Below are 15,365 nucleotides of genomic sequence, written 5' to 3'. Positions count from 1 at the left end.
TCCTTCTGGATGGCATCCCAAAAGCTTACAGAGCCATGTGGGGCTCTTGCCGTAGTCGGCAGGATTCGAACCTGCGCGGGGAGACCCCAATGGATTTCTAGTCCATCGCCTTAACCACTCGGCCACAACTACATATGTTACATTGTTTACATTGCTCTGCAATGCTTACATTTTTTTGACATGTGCTGACATTTTTATAGGGACGTTTTATGAGAAGGTAAGTGATTAGTCAATGTGTAGATTTGGAGCTGAGAGCCACGTAACAGATTTGAAAGCAATGTGGAAAATGCAATAATCATACTTACATGATAGCTTTAACTGCCTTTGTTATTAGCCATCTGTGCAGAGAAGTGTAATACTATTATTTTATAATATTATTCTAAATAATACAGTGGTTTAGAGTGAATTTCAGAAATATTTCCTTTCATTGCCTAGACATTTTATCTACTTAAAGACCAAGATAAACATAATTTTTTGCTATTTTATGACTGTGTCTTATTTTAAGAATGTCTATGGCTAGCTATCAGCAGGATCATGGAAACTTTCATTTTAGCTGCTGCTGCAGAAGCATAATAGCTAAAAAAAAAAAACCCAACTGTTCCACAAAAACTTTCACTTAAAAGTACATTGGTTGTATTTATGTAATTGATCTTGGCACAGTTTAGGGAAATTTAAGTTAAAGTTCATCAATGAAATTATTTGACTTTCTCAATCCACTTGAACCTTGATCTGTTTTGGTGTAATGTTCTGGAATTGGTAAAGAGTCTTTGTGATTGGAGTCTGTAATCCCAAACGGGATTACACCACCTTCTTCTGAATCAGAATTTCCTGCTGTTGCAATATGTGTTGTTTCACAGAAATGAGGAGTAATTCCCTCTCAGATGCTCATTTTGAGACTGCTGCCAGGGAAAAGCGTTAGTGAGGTATTCTTTCACTGCTAAAGACAAGGTGTTGTTTCTATGATAAACTTTGTTCTCAATGAATTTACAAATTTATAAATAATTCACTTCAGCCTGAAGCTGTGTTTCCCAAGAGGGTGAATAGTTATCTTCTAAAAAACCAATTTTTGCTTTAAGAACAAAGAAAGCACATGGTGATTTTGGAATAGATGTCCTTTGTAGCACAGACATTTGCGTTCTCACTCAGAGCGTTTTCTAGTCTTTCTTTTAAAATTTATCCTTTGCAAACTCCTTATTGCATCACTCGGCTGCAAAGTGTGGTGGCGTTTGACCTCTGCCCTCCATGGGCAGGTTGCAGCGGGGCTGCACACACATCCCAGGCTCCCAAAGCAGGGTCTTTCATCCGTTGCCTGCAAGTGTCTGCGTGCATGCGGGTGTGCTCAGTCCTCCCTTATAAGAAAACAAAACCAGCAAGGAGTGCCGCAGTGAGCAGATCTTTTCTGCTCTCAGTTCAGAAGGGTTTCTACCTCCAGAGCTGGCATAGCTTTTCTTAGACCGTCTGGCTTCAAGCTACGTTGCTATTGTAGCAGAGACCTGCCGCAGATTAAGTGCTTCTACTCCAGGGCAGCATCCCTGGAAAACGTGCTGTTTGCAGTCTTTCACACTGGGCCTGGGAGGATCATGGTATTAAATCGCAGGAATACCTCCTGAGTAAATCTGAGGCTTTTCCAGAGGGGTCTGACATCCAAATTTAAGGGCTTTGAAAGGAGGGGAGGTTTTGGAATAAAGGCTGCCGCGTGGCTGTCTACCACCCCGATCAGTCTGTGCTGGAAAGCGAGCACATGTTTAGTTAGCTGGGTAAGCAGAAAAGAGCTGAAACATCTGAGAGGGCACGAGTAAGCTGCTTTGCAGATTTTGATCACAGCTTCTTAAGCATGACACTTCTGTTTTTATAATACACACATTTATGAATGTTTCACAGTGTATTTTCTCAATTTAGGGTTTAGGTGCATTCTGATTGAACATATGGCAATACAATATATACGACTAGTAATTTATCATGGTCGTTATTTAATGCAAAGGGGACTTTTAGCTGTGCTACCTGAGTTTGTATTTACTGCACTCCATAGCCATAATCAGTTTGTATGATTTTTTTTTTTTAGTAATCAGTGAAAACTTACAAAGATTTCTCTTATGTGAAGGGAAAATAGAGGTTTTCATGGTTGGGCCCCAAGTTATTTCCTTACATTATCTGGACCTTAGAGGAGTGATAATAGGAAAAAGTCACTGTGTTCTCATTATCAGTGCTAGAGTAGTTGTCTTGCAATGTGTGAAAGCTGAGATGATGTGCCAGGATATCTTCGTCCCTTAGGGAGAAGAAGGTGGCAGGAGGAACAAGTATTTTTCACCTTCTAGATCGCACAGCTCTGAGACCTGATTGACATCAGCCGACCACGGATTTGGAGCATCCCTTCATGTATGACCAGTTCTGGACAGGACACAGGCAGATGCTTCAGGGTCTCCATCAGTTTTTCCTCAGTGCTGAGTTGTCATAGGTTGTTGTCATGGATGCTTCCACTTCCACCCTATCTCAAAGGCAGTCTTTACTGGTACCAGTTCTGCAAAGACTCCTGGGACACTGTAGGAGCTCCCTGCTGTTGTTTTTGTCCTGTTGCATGATTTTACCACACTGCCTGCTTTGTCCCAGAATTCTTGTCCCCCCTTGATCTCTCCATTGCAACCACAGATCCATCAGCCCTTCAGCTTCAGGTCCAGCTTGGCAACTATCTCACTTCTCATATTGGTCTGATACTGCTTATTGACATTTGAAGAGTTCAGATCTTAAAGTGGGTGTTTCTGGAGAAACATATACTGCTATACTTTAGCAAAAAAGTTTTCTTTGAAGAAAACCCATCTGGGACTTGCTACCATGTAGTTTTTAATTTAAAATATCCTTATGACTAATGGAACTATAAAATACCTTGTCATTGTTGTAGCACATAAGGCATCCAGTAATAAATTAGACGTCTTCTGTGGCAAGCACCATAGATATATAATAAACCAAGAACCTCTGTCTGAGAATGCTTCAGCCTAAGTTTATATTTCTTAGGCACCCAAAAATAGGGTTAATCAAATTACATGTCTAAGGACTTAAACAGACAGAAGATGACAGAAATTTTCACTGTTTGGCAGTGTAACAGTCCTGTATCTCTGAGAAGTATGCGCTTTGTTAATGTACAATGTTCTTTTAAACATTCCTCACAGCATATCTAGTTTGATTCATGAAGCGGTTTGAAGAGGTAGGATGCTTTTGGTGGTCCCAGATTTATATTCAGTGACTTGAGAACTAAGAGTTTTATTTGCAATATTTCCTTCCTCCTGCTCTAAACTAAAAAGCCAAATTAATGACAAAATCATCAAAATGCTTAAATGCCGAAATGACTTTTCTGTTTTGGTGTTTTCATGTAGATGTTTTCTTGTAATTGCTTTTCCAGATTGTATTGGTCAGCGGACATCTGGACAGCTGGGACGTTGGGCAGGGAGCTATGGATGACGGTGGTGGAGCATTTATATCATGGGAAGCATTATCACTCATTAACGATCTGGGTAAATATTTGATTTTAAAATATTTATAATGCATTACATTTCCAGGACATTTTGTGTGTTGTCTAAACTGGACTTTCTATTTTATCCATTCCTCTGAGCACAAATATTAATACGTAGTATAAATATTTTGCAAGTTTGTTAAACTTCTTTCATCACAGAGGTCATCTGAAAGCAACACAACAGTTAATGATCTAGAAAGTGCTTTGCGTCTACATGGTCACCATCATCGCAAAGTAAAAGTTCAGTGTCATATATAATGTCTAGGTACCTTAGAAGGAAGTAATTCCTTTTCATTTTGTCTTCATGAGTAACCCACTCTTAATGAAGATGAACCATCATGAAGTCACAGATAGCCTTCTGATATTGTTCTCTGCCTTTTAAGCAAACATTGTAATTCAACACATTCCTAAATCTTTCACTGTCCTACATGTTGCTTTTATAGCAGCTACTCAGTTAATTTAATTCATAGAATCATAGAATTGTTTGGGTTGGAAGAGACCTTAAAGATTATCTAGTTCCAACCTCCCTGCCATGGGCAGGGACACCCTCCACTAGACCAGGTTGCTCAGAGCCCTGTCCACCCACACCTTGAATGTTTCTAGGGATGGGGCATCCACAGCTTCTCTGGGCAACCTGTTCCAGTGCCTCACCACCCTCTCTGGGGAGAACTTATTCCTAATATCTAATCTAAACCTCCCCAATTTCAATTTAAACCCGTTACCCCTTGTCCTGTCACTACAGGCCCTTGTAAAAAGTCCCTCCCAGCTTCCTTGTAGGCCCCTTCAGGTACTGGAAGGCTGCAATAGGGTCTCCTCGGCGCCTTCTTTTCTTCAGGCTGAACAAGCCCAATTCTCTCAGCCTGAATTTCTTGACCCCTTACCTTGCTCTTGATAACTTCTCAAGACAATTTCATCTGAATGTCTCTCAAGAACATGTAACCATGATGGGATCCAGGCAATGGGCCAATTTCCAATCCTTGCCTCTGGTCTTTGCCCTTTCATCTACATGTAAATATATTCAAGAAAAATTGTTCTAAACTTCACAGAAGTTCATATTTCCAATTTATATGTTTCAGTGGTTTTGTTTTTTCCTTGAATGTTCTTTCTAAATAAATTCCACATTTGGTGGAACTGGTCTTGTTCCATCAAATGTTGGTAGATTCATCTATACCACCAAGCTGGTACATTCTCAGCTTTGCACTTGAGGGCTGATTTCCTGATTGTTCTACTTCTATGTTGCTGTGTGCTTGAGCTCTGCTTTCAATTGTGACAGCTGATATCATTAGCAAAGGTAATCCAGGCCACAGGAAGCGCACACTTGAGTCTCGTCGTTACAAGGACATACTTCTATTGAATTTGGTTTAACTGTGGTGGCCTGTCAGATACTGTGGGCTCATATGTCTTGTCAAGCAACATTTGATACTGAGGCGTTCCACACTCTAGTATCCTGCTTCAGTAGGTTTGTGTGATGCAGAGCAATATTGTCTTTCCAGGGATCACTTCTTTGAGTCATACTTGGTAATCAGCAGGGTGACAAGGTGACTGGCTTCTGGAATTTGGTCTGCTGATGGGCTGGACTCTTCTGAAATCGATCTTGTAGCACACAGGCTGCAAATCCAGCCTGGACTTGCTGATCTCCCTCTTCCATACTTCTGCTAAAACCCCATGTTGTCAATGTTGAAGGTAGATAAAGAAGGTTAGAAAGAGGAAAAGGCAACTTCTAGCCTGGATCTGTCTGTTTCAGTAGTGCTATGGATAAAATACTAGTGTGGACTTGCTCAGCCTACTGCCTTCTGCTTTGCACAGCCCCTCTGTGTGACATCTGAAGGTCCAATGTCTTCAGCTCATGGGCTTCGTCTGACTTGTGAGTAGAAGTGAGCTGCAGACAGCATGTTATTGTAGAAGGGTATCGTCAACATGTGCCTACCTGGGGTGTGTTTGGTGGGAGAGATGGTCTGCAAGGTGAGATCAGATAGCACAGGTGTACATGCAAGGGGGATTCTATGGTTGCACAGTCATCCGCCTGTGTCCTTCAGCCAGCCAGCCTCTCAAGGTATGGTCTGGTGTCCTGGTGTTCCCAGTCTGCCATGGCCTAGTCTGATTTCTGGTCTCCAAACTGCAAATACCAATCTTACTGCTTGATCTGTAGGGTTTTTTTGATGGTTTTACTTCCATATGGGCTTTTGTCACTATACCCCTCAAAATAGTTCAAAACAGACTTCTCAGACTGTCAAGTTGATATCCAAGGATATTTTTCCTCCTTCATCAGATGGAGTCTATTTTTCACATATTCCCTTTTTCCAGAACTGTAACCTGTGGTCAAGAGGAATGCACCGTGTATTCATTAAAAACTAAAATCAGCTGCTGCTCCTGCTCTTAGCTGTGGCACAGTTTAAATAAGAAACTAGCTTTCCCTGCTTCCGATCAGAAGGATTTGTGCACTTGAACAGTCTCAGTGTTTCTTGAAGAGCTCTTTTTATACGAGCTCTGTTATGTCATGAGCCACTCTTACACAGCAGTGGTGAACATCAGACATCCCTGTGAATTCCTGTTCCTTTATTTTGCATTATTTAAACCTCTTATCTCTCATTTTCCCATCCACGGAATGATTGGGATAACAGTCTGTGACCAAAACCAAAGTGCATCTGTTTTAATTTTTGGTCTTTTAAAAGTAAACTGGAGAGGATTCTTCTACAGAAGAATCCAGGCCTACTTCTTCTTTTAGTGTTATTTAATCTTTCTTGATTCTTGGAAAATTGTCTATGATCCCTTATCCTTCAAGAAAAAAAAAAAAAAGAAGAAACTTCAGTGTGTTTGCTGACTCTATTCCATTCAGAATAAACTGATTTATCTCTTAAGGGCAACTTCATGGTGGCATTGTATAATTCTTATTCACTGGGTTTTTCTTCATGCATGACTGAAATGCATCACCCTCTGCTTGTTCAAATATTTGATTTCCTCTGGTAGTAGCCTGTGTGTTTGCTGTATGACCTGTGGTGAAATGCTGTTTTCTCAGCTGGGAAATGTTGGAGCTTTTCTTGATGCCTTCTGTTCTGGGTAGTTGTTAAGTTCTTCTTCTGATATCAATGTTCTGCAGGAATGTAAGGCTGGGAGACGACTTCTGGGTCATCCCATCTAACCTGTAGATAACCATGGGGAATAGAGTCTTTCATAAACTGTCTTCCATAGCAGGTTGGTTAATGCAGATTTTATGTCTTGTACGCACATACAATCTGGCAAAAAAGGACAGCAAAATAACAGATGTGCAGATTGTGTGAGAAACAAATTCATGAGTTTGGTTTTAAAAAACTTCCAGTGAGTATTATGTTCTGAACTGTGTTGACTTGGTTTAATATCCTTTTGGACACTGATAAATTTAGTCTTAGACTAGTCCACCAAATATATTTGGCATGAGGATGAGCCAACTCAACTGTCTTGTCTGTAAGCACGTGTAGAATTTTTTTACTGTGTACTGGGAGTCTTAAAGCCATGGTGCATTGAGTAGTCATTAAATCTATGTCTGTGTTTACCAGAGGATAACTGATTTTACAGCTATGGTGATACGATCTTAAAGCTGAAGAAAACATTCTGAAATCTGAATTCTAGAATATGAAGTTTGTATGTGTAGTGAGAAATACTGCCATTAGTTCTGCCATGGTCCATTGGTTCCGTGAAAGCAAGATATTACTACGCTATTTAATCAGATTTTTTCAGTGATGATCTAATAGCACTTCATCATATCACTGTGTCCCTTGGATGTGGCAGGTGGACAAAAGCTATGCCTGTTCATTAGGATTTTGCGAATTCCATGTAGTACTTAGAGAATGATTTAAATACCATTCCGTACTTTCAACATAACCTCCTCCCCAAACCATTTAATAGCTATTGGCTTAGGACCAAATACATGAAATTCATTGGAAAATCATTAAAATGATAGTTTAAGATGGTTATATTTTATTTTAGGAATTGCAGCATTGTTTTCTTGCCTCAGTTAAAATTTTTTAACAGTTTTTGCTTGTACTTCTAAGTAGATCAGTTACTTAACATGTTAGCCTTTATATTTCCTGAATCTTCAGTGTTAGCTTTTATTTTTTTTTTAATTAAGCTCACATTTTCTATACCATATTCATTTTTTCTTTTCCTTTCTGGTGTTTTTGTAGGTTTTCAGACACTGTAATAGTTCATATTCTCTATAAGGACGCGTAACAGTAGCATAATCTGAAGTAGTTTTATACAGTCTTCAACACTTCAAAATTTTGGTAGGATTTTTTTATTTCCATTTCACTTTTTGACTTAACATGAATGCTGTTGCTTTTGGGGAGAAAGGAAACTACATGAAGGTCTGACTGAACTGAAATAATTTTGCATTATATTACCAGAGAGTGGAATAGAATTAATTAATGTAAAATCCCATGCACACAACTCAAAAGAGTAGTACCTTAAAAATATAGGACCAGATTGTCAACTACCGTAATTTTTGAATACTGTTTAGAGCTATAATGATTCAGTTAGCACTGGAAAGTAGAAGAGCTAAAAAGTGGCAAGTTTCAAAACTGACTGAATACTTTGCTTCTAATAGCTGTAATGTCTCTCTGCTCATCTTCCAAACTGGTGTGATGGGAAGAGGGAACCTACTGGAGATGCCATTCCCTCTCCACTTTCTTCAGGGAGGAAGTGCAGGCACCAAATTCAGAACAAAAAACAACTTTTAGACGGTTGTATTTCAGCAAGGTGAATCTTGCTCTATGTAGCTTTCCCACAGTCACTCTGTGCAGAAAACGGAACGTCTTCTCTTGTGCACAGCTGAAGCTTCGCTCTCGAAACATTCCCTTCAGCACTGTACAGTTAAAGGTCAGCACTGGCTTGTGCACATGTTGGTACCAGCAGAGGTCGTGGATATCTCAGGGCCTGTGTGGACAGCTTTGGACAGAAGTGTTTTTCATAGTCACCTGTATCAACTTCTCCCTATGACCTACGCTCTTACGGTTGCTTGCTTTGCCAGTAGCCAATCTCAGAAAAATTAACTAACTAGTGACCGTATTGACTAATGTTATCCGAAGGGGTCCTTTTTCCTGATTAATGCCTAAGTTTAATGAAGCACAAAGGAAAGAAAACCAGTATTTTCTTTTCCTGGAACTCTTGAAGGTTACATATGCCGTTGATCTACAAGATCTCTGGTGAGCTGCCTCTTGGCTAATATGCTTAAAAAACAAAGAACTGGAAGTGTTTCCATGGAAGTTGTTTATGTGAAGAAAGATGAAAGTTTCAGCCAGTTACTCCTTTTTATTCCTTTTTCTGTGAATAAAGACATCTTTAGAGGCTGTTTGTGAGGTGGTCTGAACTGGTAAACTCCCCTTCTTTGAGTGGAGCTGGGGGTGTTGCAATTAGCTAAGGATTTCTGATGCTTAAGCCACGGGTTTAAATTGAAAGTGGGGAGGTTTAGATTGGGTATCAGGAAGAAGTTCTTCCCTGAGAGGGTGGTGAGGCACTGGAACAGGTTGCCCAGAGAAGCTGTGGATGCCCCATCCCTGGAAGTGTTCAAGGCCAGGCTGGATGAGGCTTTGAGCAACCTGGTCTAGTGGAAGGTGTCCCTGCCCATGGCAGGGGGGTTGGAACTGGATGGTCTTTAAGGTCCCTTCCAACCCAAAGCATTCTGTGATTCTAAGAAATTACCCCTCATAACTGCAGGCAGGGTGTCCGAGGCAGTACATTTGCGCAATGTGCAGTATGCCTGCAGCTGTGTCTGGCAGCTGCCGCCTTCCCCAGTCCTCCCCAGTTTTTAACCTTTTGATCAATTTTAACTTAACTTAATAGAGGCATAGAAATATTTAGAATACGAAGTTCTGATATGTTCTTTGTAAATGGGTGATTGTTGAGAGATAGGTGAGTGTATTTATGTCCCAACTGAGACAGAGGGAGGAAGAAACTCTGCTTTTATCCTTTCCCTATGATGATGAAACCTGGTTAATCAGCACACGTGTAGGTTTGGAGTAAACCCCAAAGCCTCAGTCTTTTTGCTCTGTCTGCAAGCTCTGTGCAGTAAGTAGCAAATATTGCTACAGCCGTAGTGAGAGTGTTGTTTGGGGTAACTTGGAGATGATGGGAAGGCACTGGGGTTTTTTTAGGGAGGAAGAGCTGAGGGGTTCCTGTCTTTAATCCAAGGGAATCCATGGGGTGTTGCATGAGCTGCAATGTGGTGCGATGACATTTGGAAGCTGTAGGAGAGACAGCACTCAAGCAAATTGGGGTTTTCTAGTTTTGCAGAACGACAGCTGTGCTGCTAATTGCAGTCTAGAAACCTCAAACCCAACTTGTTTTCAGGTTGCATTTATAATTCTCCAATTTTACATTTGTCAGTTTGTGTGCAAGAATGGTGTCTCTGGAGATGGCCAATGCCATTTGTCTCAGTATTTTCATTTTTGTCTGGATAATGCTCTGGTGTCACTTGAAACACAATTTCTCTTGTCCCCATGTCACATGAGGTTTAAAGAATAAGCTGCCTTTCCAGGCGAGATAAAAGACTAGTTAAGCAGCTTCTTATTCAAAATCACCATAAAATGGCCCCAAATTTATTTTGGTGCCCTATTTTGCCATTAGCTGGCTATACAGGTTGGACAGACAGCCTGTGGGACTTGATCCTGCTCTGGATGTTGGTTGCCAGTCTCTGTGAAGGAGGTATTTGAGTTCCTCTCCCACCGTTTCAAGCCTCTCACTCCCGCTACGCCGGTCTTGCTCAAGACTAATACTTGTGTACAATGTATTTGAACAAGAAGCAGGTAGGATGCATCCTGTGGTTTCAGAGCTTTAGCCACTCCTGCCTCTTTGTTCCTAACCAAGCTGTGTTCCTGCATCGCTCTGCTGAGGGGCATTTCCCATCTGAGGCCGCAGGCTCTCTGCCCTGCTCCTGCCCAGGGGAGTGCCCTGCCAGAGCCACCTCGCGCTTCAGCGCTAGAAATGTGGGATCTTAAAATGTGGTACCTAGAAACGTTATCCTCAAAGGGAGCTTGAGGGAACTGAATAAAAACAATAACAGAGAAAGGTCTTTAAAGGTAGGGCAGTGTCAGCTTTCCAAGCATAATATTTTATGCCCCCTAACTGCAGTAGAGCGCTCACTGGAGTTAGAGATGCAGTTGATTTTGATGGATGAATTTCACTGCTTTCTTATGAAAACCTTCAGACATGATAACCATTGTGTCTCTTTTTAATAAAAACAGCTGGAGCCATTTTTTTTTCCCCTGTTGAGAAGAGAAACTGACGGGGTCTGCTACTTGACACTACAGTCTAGTTTATTTTCAGAGTCTCATCTCTCCTAGCACAGGAGGAATCAAATACTCAACAGGTTATTTGTTCACATCCCAGGTTTCTTTCAGCTACATTTACCCACAAGTTCTCTCTCCTTGCTCAGAAATGTGTTTTCTGCCTTTCCCTGGCTGTGTCTGGGTCTCGCTTGCTCCATCACTAGTCAGGTCTTGGTGCCCTGCCAAGCCCAGGGGTGCAGACGTGTCCACCAGCTACTGCCCCGTCTGTGTGTTTACGGGGTGCATCTTCAGAAGCCCATAGCTGTGCTGTGAATTTGCCAAATTTCCCTTCAATTGCCTGAACTGCAGCAGCGTAAGGTATTGCCAGTTATTTCCATCTGAACTCCTGCCTGCATTGAAGTAGTGCAGGGTTCAGGAAAGGCTGCACTACAAAGACCGCTGTAGTGATGGGTTGGGATACAGCGTAAATGTTTCCCCTCCTTTGCTGTTGTCTCCTGTGCACTGAGCTCATGTTCAGTCATGTCTGCCTGCCACATGAGACCAGGAAGTCTCCTGCTTGGACTGTGCCTCCAAGTGCTTCTGGGAATCCTGGTTCTTCCATGTAAAATAATATTTGCCATGGGGAGCTGCCAGAGCCAGCGGATACCAGGCGTCAAGTAGATGAACAGGGCACATTTTCCTCTTCCACACCCAGGGCAGGAGATGCCATTGCTGCTAGCGCAGCCTGATGAAGGAGGCATGATTGTTGACAAAGTCTAATGCCAGCCATCACACCTTTTGCACGGCTTTCCTACATTCCTAGACGATGATCTATAGGCATACGAGAAAGGGAGAAACGTATGGTGATAGGTGCTATGCGTACCACCCCATCTTTGTCAGCGTTATGGGGAAATGGGGTTTCATGAGTCCACTTTCCTATAGATGTAGGCATGGGTCTAGTACAACCAAATCTCTGTTTCATAGGATAAAGGCACATAAAACTACAGAAATGTTTTAAAACAATGCACGTAAGAATTTTAAGGTACTACCTGAATTACATTTTATGTAACTCGTAAGGAGTTGATTAGACAGTTTTTCCCCTTAAAACTTATTTAAAATTTAAATTGTAACTCTCATCTGAATTATACCCGTGACTAATGTGACTGGAAAAATGTAAGACAGATTTTTATGCAGTTCACTGTAGTCTTTGTATGCAGCTACATTTCTCAAGTCCAAATTCACTCCCTGGCTAATAAATAAGGACTGAAGATATGTTTTATTAAAAAAATGATCACTGGAGTCATTCCTTTTCTCCTAGTTTAATTGAAGTCGTATAACTGCAATTTTAACCACTTTGCCAAAAATTCTGTTAAATGCTTTTCTGAATTTCCTATAGCTCTGGCAGTGTAGTTGTTTGCTGTCTAGGAGATGTGAAACGTGACTAAACGACTGCTTTTACTGTAGGTTTTGGGGTTTTTTTTAATTAAATATGCCTGATACTAACTTCTTATCCTTACATTCTTTCCACTTCCCCAAAGTTGCATATTTTGTTCTGACCTTCACCTTTTACAAATCTATTAAATCTACTCGGTATGAAATATCTGCGTATGCTCTTACACTCCAACTGCATTTATTCCTTCATTTCAACATTTGGTTAAATGCATATTTGACAAATACTTAAATCTTCAATTTTCATACTGGTTTGGCATAGCAGAAGGGTGACTGTAAACATACAAAGTTGTTAATTTGGCAGGAAACTTAGGCATGTAGCCCTTCATTCCCATGTTGCCTTTTGTCCTGAGGACTGCTGCTTCTCTGCAAGCTTTAATTTACCCAGGAAACTCAAGATAAAATGTGTACTTTGTCTATAAAAATCTTTAAAACCTGGTGACAGAGGCTGTTGTGAGGTGGAGGTTTTTTAAAATCTGTAATGCAGCTGACATGGTGAAATGCTGAAATCCTTGCCAGATGAAGCCAGGGCATCTTGTCCCTACTGTCAATTCTTTTAAAGTATATGGTTTCAGTATGAGGAGACAAATGTGGCTGCTGCATTTTCTGACGCTTCAGCTCTGAGGACAGCTGGGGTTTTTCTCATCCAAGAGGCAGAAGGCAGAGCCACCACTCAGTAAAACTGTAGCTGATGTCTATGATATCAGTGAGTGAGGGAGTGGGGACCTGCATTGCCTTTTCTGCTCCACAATTTGATGGGATCTCCAAATACTTTAAGGTTTTCCTGAAAAGGGGTATGTGCGTTTTAAAGGTGGGCAGTGGTCTCTTCCTTTTGCAGGACTTGGAGAACATGGCAACAGGATCAGAGAAGGCAGGGGCTGGGGGAGTTCTCTGCTGACTGGGGGCTTTGCTGGTTTACACAGTCAAAAAACAGGTTTCCTTTTCTTTTACTTTGTGGACACAACTTGTATTGACTTCACGACCTTACATGAGCCAGCTCCTTATTTAAAACCCCACATGCAGAAGAGCATGTCTCATGCATGCTCTCCCTGAGCTGTGCTTCTGGGTGGCAAGGAGGTGGTCCCCAGAGAGACCCTCACTCTGGCAGCATTGCTGTTGGCTCGATTGCAGCCCATCACACCAGGTTCTGGGCTTGGCTTCTCCCTTTTCCCTCCATCTCCCCAGTCAAAAGGCTTAATCCATGTTATTTTTAGTTACTAGACTCGCAAATCATTCACAGCTTTCCCCTCCAGTCTCGTATACCCACTTCTTTCACATTTCCTCTTGGATATTCCATGACTTTCTTAAAATAAATCTACCTTTCTTAAAATAAATCTACCTAAAACCTCTCATGTTTCCTACCTCTTCTGTAAATCTGCCTTTCCTATTCTGTCATAAACTCATCAGCCTCCCTAAAAGCAGAAAATAGAATAGCTTGGGTTAATCTCAGTGTCTCACGGCACTGCCATCAGCACCACTGTCCCATCACCGAGGCATCCTTCCCTAGCCTGGGTCACCTCAGGCCTTGCTGTCTCCCTGCACCCTTTTTGCAGGGCCTGTCCAAAAATCTGCTCCCCCTCAGCAGCTTTGGCAGAGTTGTGTCCTCTTACACCCCAAAACGTGGCTCTGAGCATGCTGCCAGCTTCAGGCAAAATTAGGCTGCATTGGCTCCTGCCTCCGCTTTCATTTCCCACTCTCCAGCCCCTGACCTGCCTGTTTTCTGTCTTCTTCCTGCGAGGCCACGTCTTCTCTCCAGGACACCTTTTTCTTTACTCCAGACCTTCAAGAGTCAGAGGTCTACTGGCTTCCCAGTGCTACTCTGTGCTGCAAACAGAACCCCTACCAACAGAGAAAAACCAAGCAGATTGCATTGCATTAGACTATTTTAAGAAGAAAAGAGTTTCCCAAGCAAAAAAAAAAGCTGTTTCCCATGTCTAATTTGAGCTTCACTAGAGAATTGGGAATGTATCATAGTCAGGGTTTAAGTAATAGTAAAAGGGTTTTTTTGAGGTATGCTTTGCCTTACTTTTGGAAGCTTGTAACTTCAATAGCCTTAGATTTTCTTTGTTAAATAATTATTTTTCACTCAAATAAAACCCATTTCTTCTTAAACAAATGTCTAACTGAACTGACACTGCACAAATAATGAGAGAAGTTGTCTGAATAATAGAGGATTTTATTTCTAATAACAGGATGAAAGCCAAAATCCTGCTGGTTTAGGATGGAGACAGTCTTCAGAGGAAAAGATCTGGACATCCTTGATTAATTGCATTATTACTGTCATCCTATAAATTGCCATTGATTGCTATATGTATGTTCTTTGAAAGTAGACAGAGAAACAGGATGCGAGGCTTTTTCTCTTAAACAGTGCTTGTCCGTGCCATGGAATACATGGTAATAGTCTCTAAAATGCTTTAGAATATTGAAGTCTTCCTGTCTTCTATTTCAAAAGCTATCAAAACCCTGTCAGAAAAGCAATATAATTGGGTAGCAAATGATGGGAATTTGTGCACATTCACTGCATTGGGACCTTAGCTTCTTGGGACCTCTAGTAGAGGCCAAAACTGCAGAGTAAGTATGGGCTCTTACCCCAGAAATACTACGGAAAAGAAGACTGCAACACCAAAGTTGGGTACAGTCTATTAGAAAAAAAAGGAAAAGGGCTTAAAAAGTTACTGTGGCTTGGTGAAAGTGGCCTTGTTTGATGGTTCACTTGAGGTCTGGACCAGAATAGGGAATGTTATAACTAAAAATATCAGTGACATAAAAAGTAGGCAGTGCAATGAGGATGCAATGAGACCTAAAATAGGTAACTTGCCGTGAAGCCCAGCAGTTTGATTAGACCAGCAAATAAAGCATTTGCTGAGATTCTGGAAATTTCAGAAAATCTTCTGTTTCCCAGTCTGTTAATGAGTGAAACAGTTTCTGCTTTAGCAGATTGAATCTAAAAGAAAATTAAAAAACCCTCTGAATATTTGACCAGATTAACAAAAATTAACAGAGCATTGCGAGTTTGGAGAGGATTTTAATGATGCATACAGGGGCTGCTAGTGTGTTGTATGCAAAACAGAGCAATTAAGGCTGACTATTGATACAGCTAATTTGACCCTAAAATATGCACCAGAAATTGCTTCCCCCCCCCCCCCCCCCACTCCCCCCCCAGAAGGCTGCTA

At 41.3% G+C, this 15,365-nt stretch overlaps 1 non-coding gene across 1 annotated transcript; it reads right to left on the bottom strand.

The window, feature by feature from the left end:
- Positions 1-50: 50 nt before the first annotated feature.
- Positions 51-132, bottom strand: TRNAS-AGA. The gene has a single exon. It is a non-coding gene; the product is annotated as a tRNA-Ser (tRNA).
- Positions 133-15,365: the final 15,233 nt, after the last annotated feature.

Source organism: Eurypyga helias, unplaced genomic scaffold (genome assembly GCF_000690775.1).
Source record: "Eurypyga helias isolate BGI_N326 unplaced genomic scaffold, ASM69077v1 scaffold4484, whole genome shotgun sequence".
Taxonomy (NCBI): domain Eukaryota; kingdom Metazoa; phylum Chordata; class Aves; order Eurypygiformes; family Eurypygidae; genus Eurypyga; species Eurypyga helias.
Note: the sequence above shows the minus strand (reverse complement) of the source record. Positions and strands in the feature narration are given on the sequence as shown.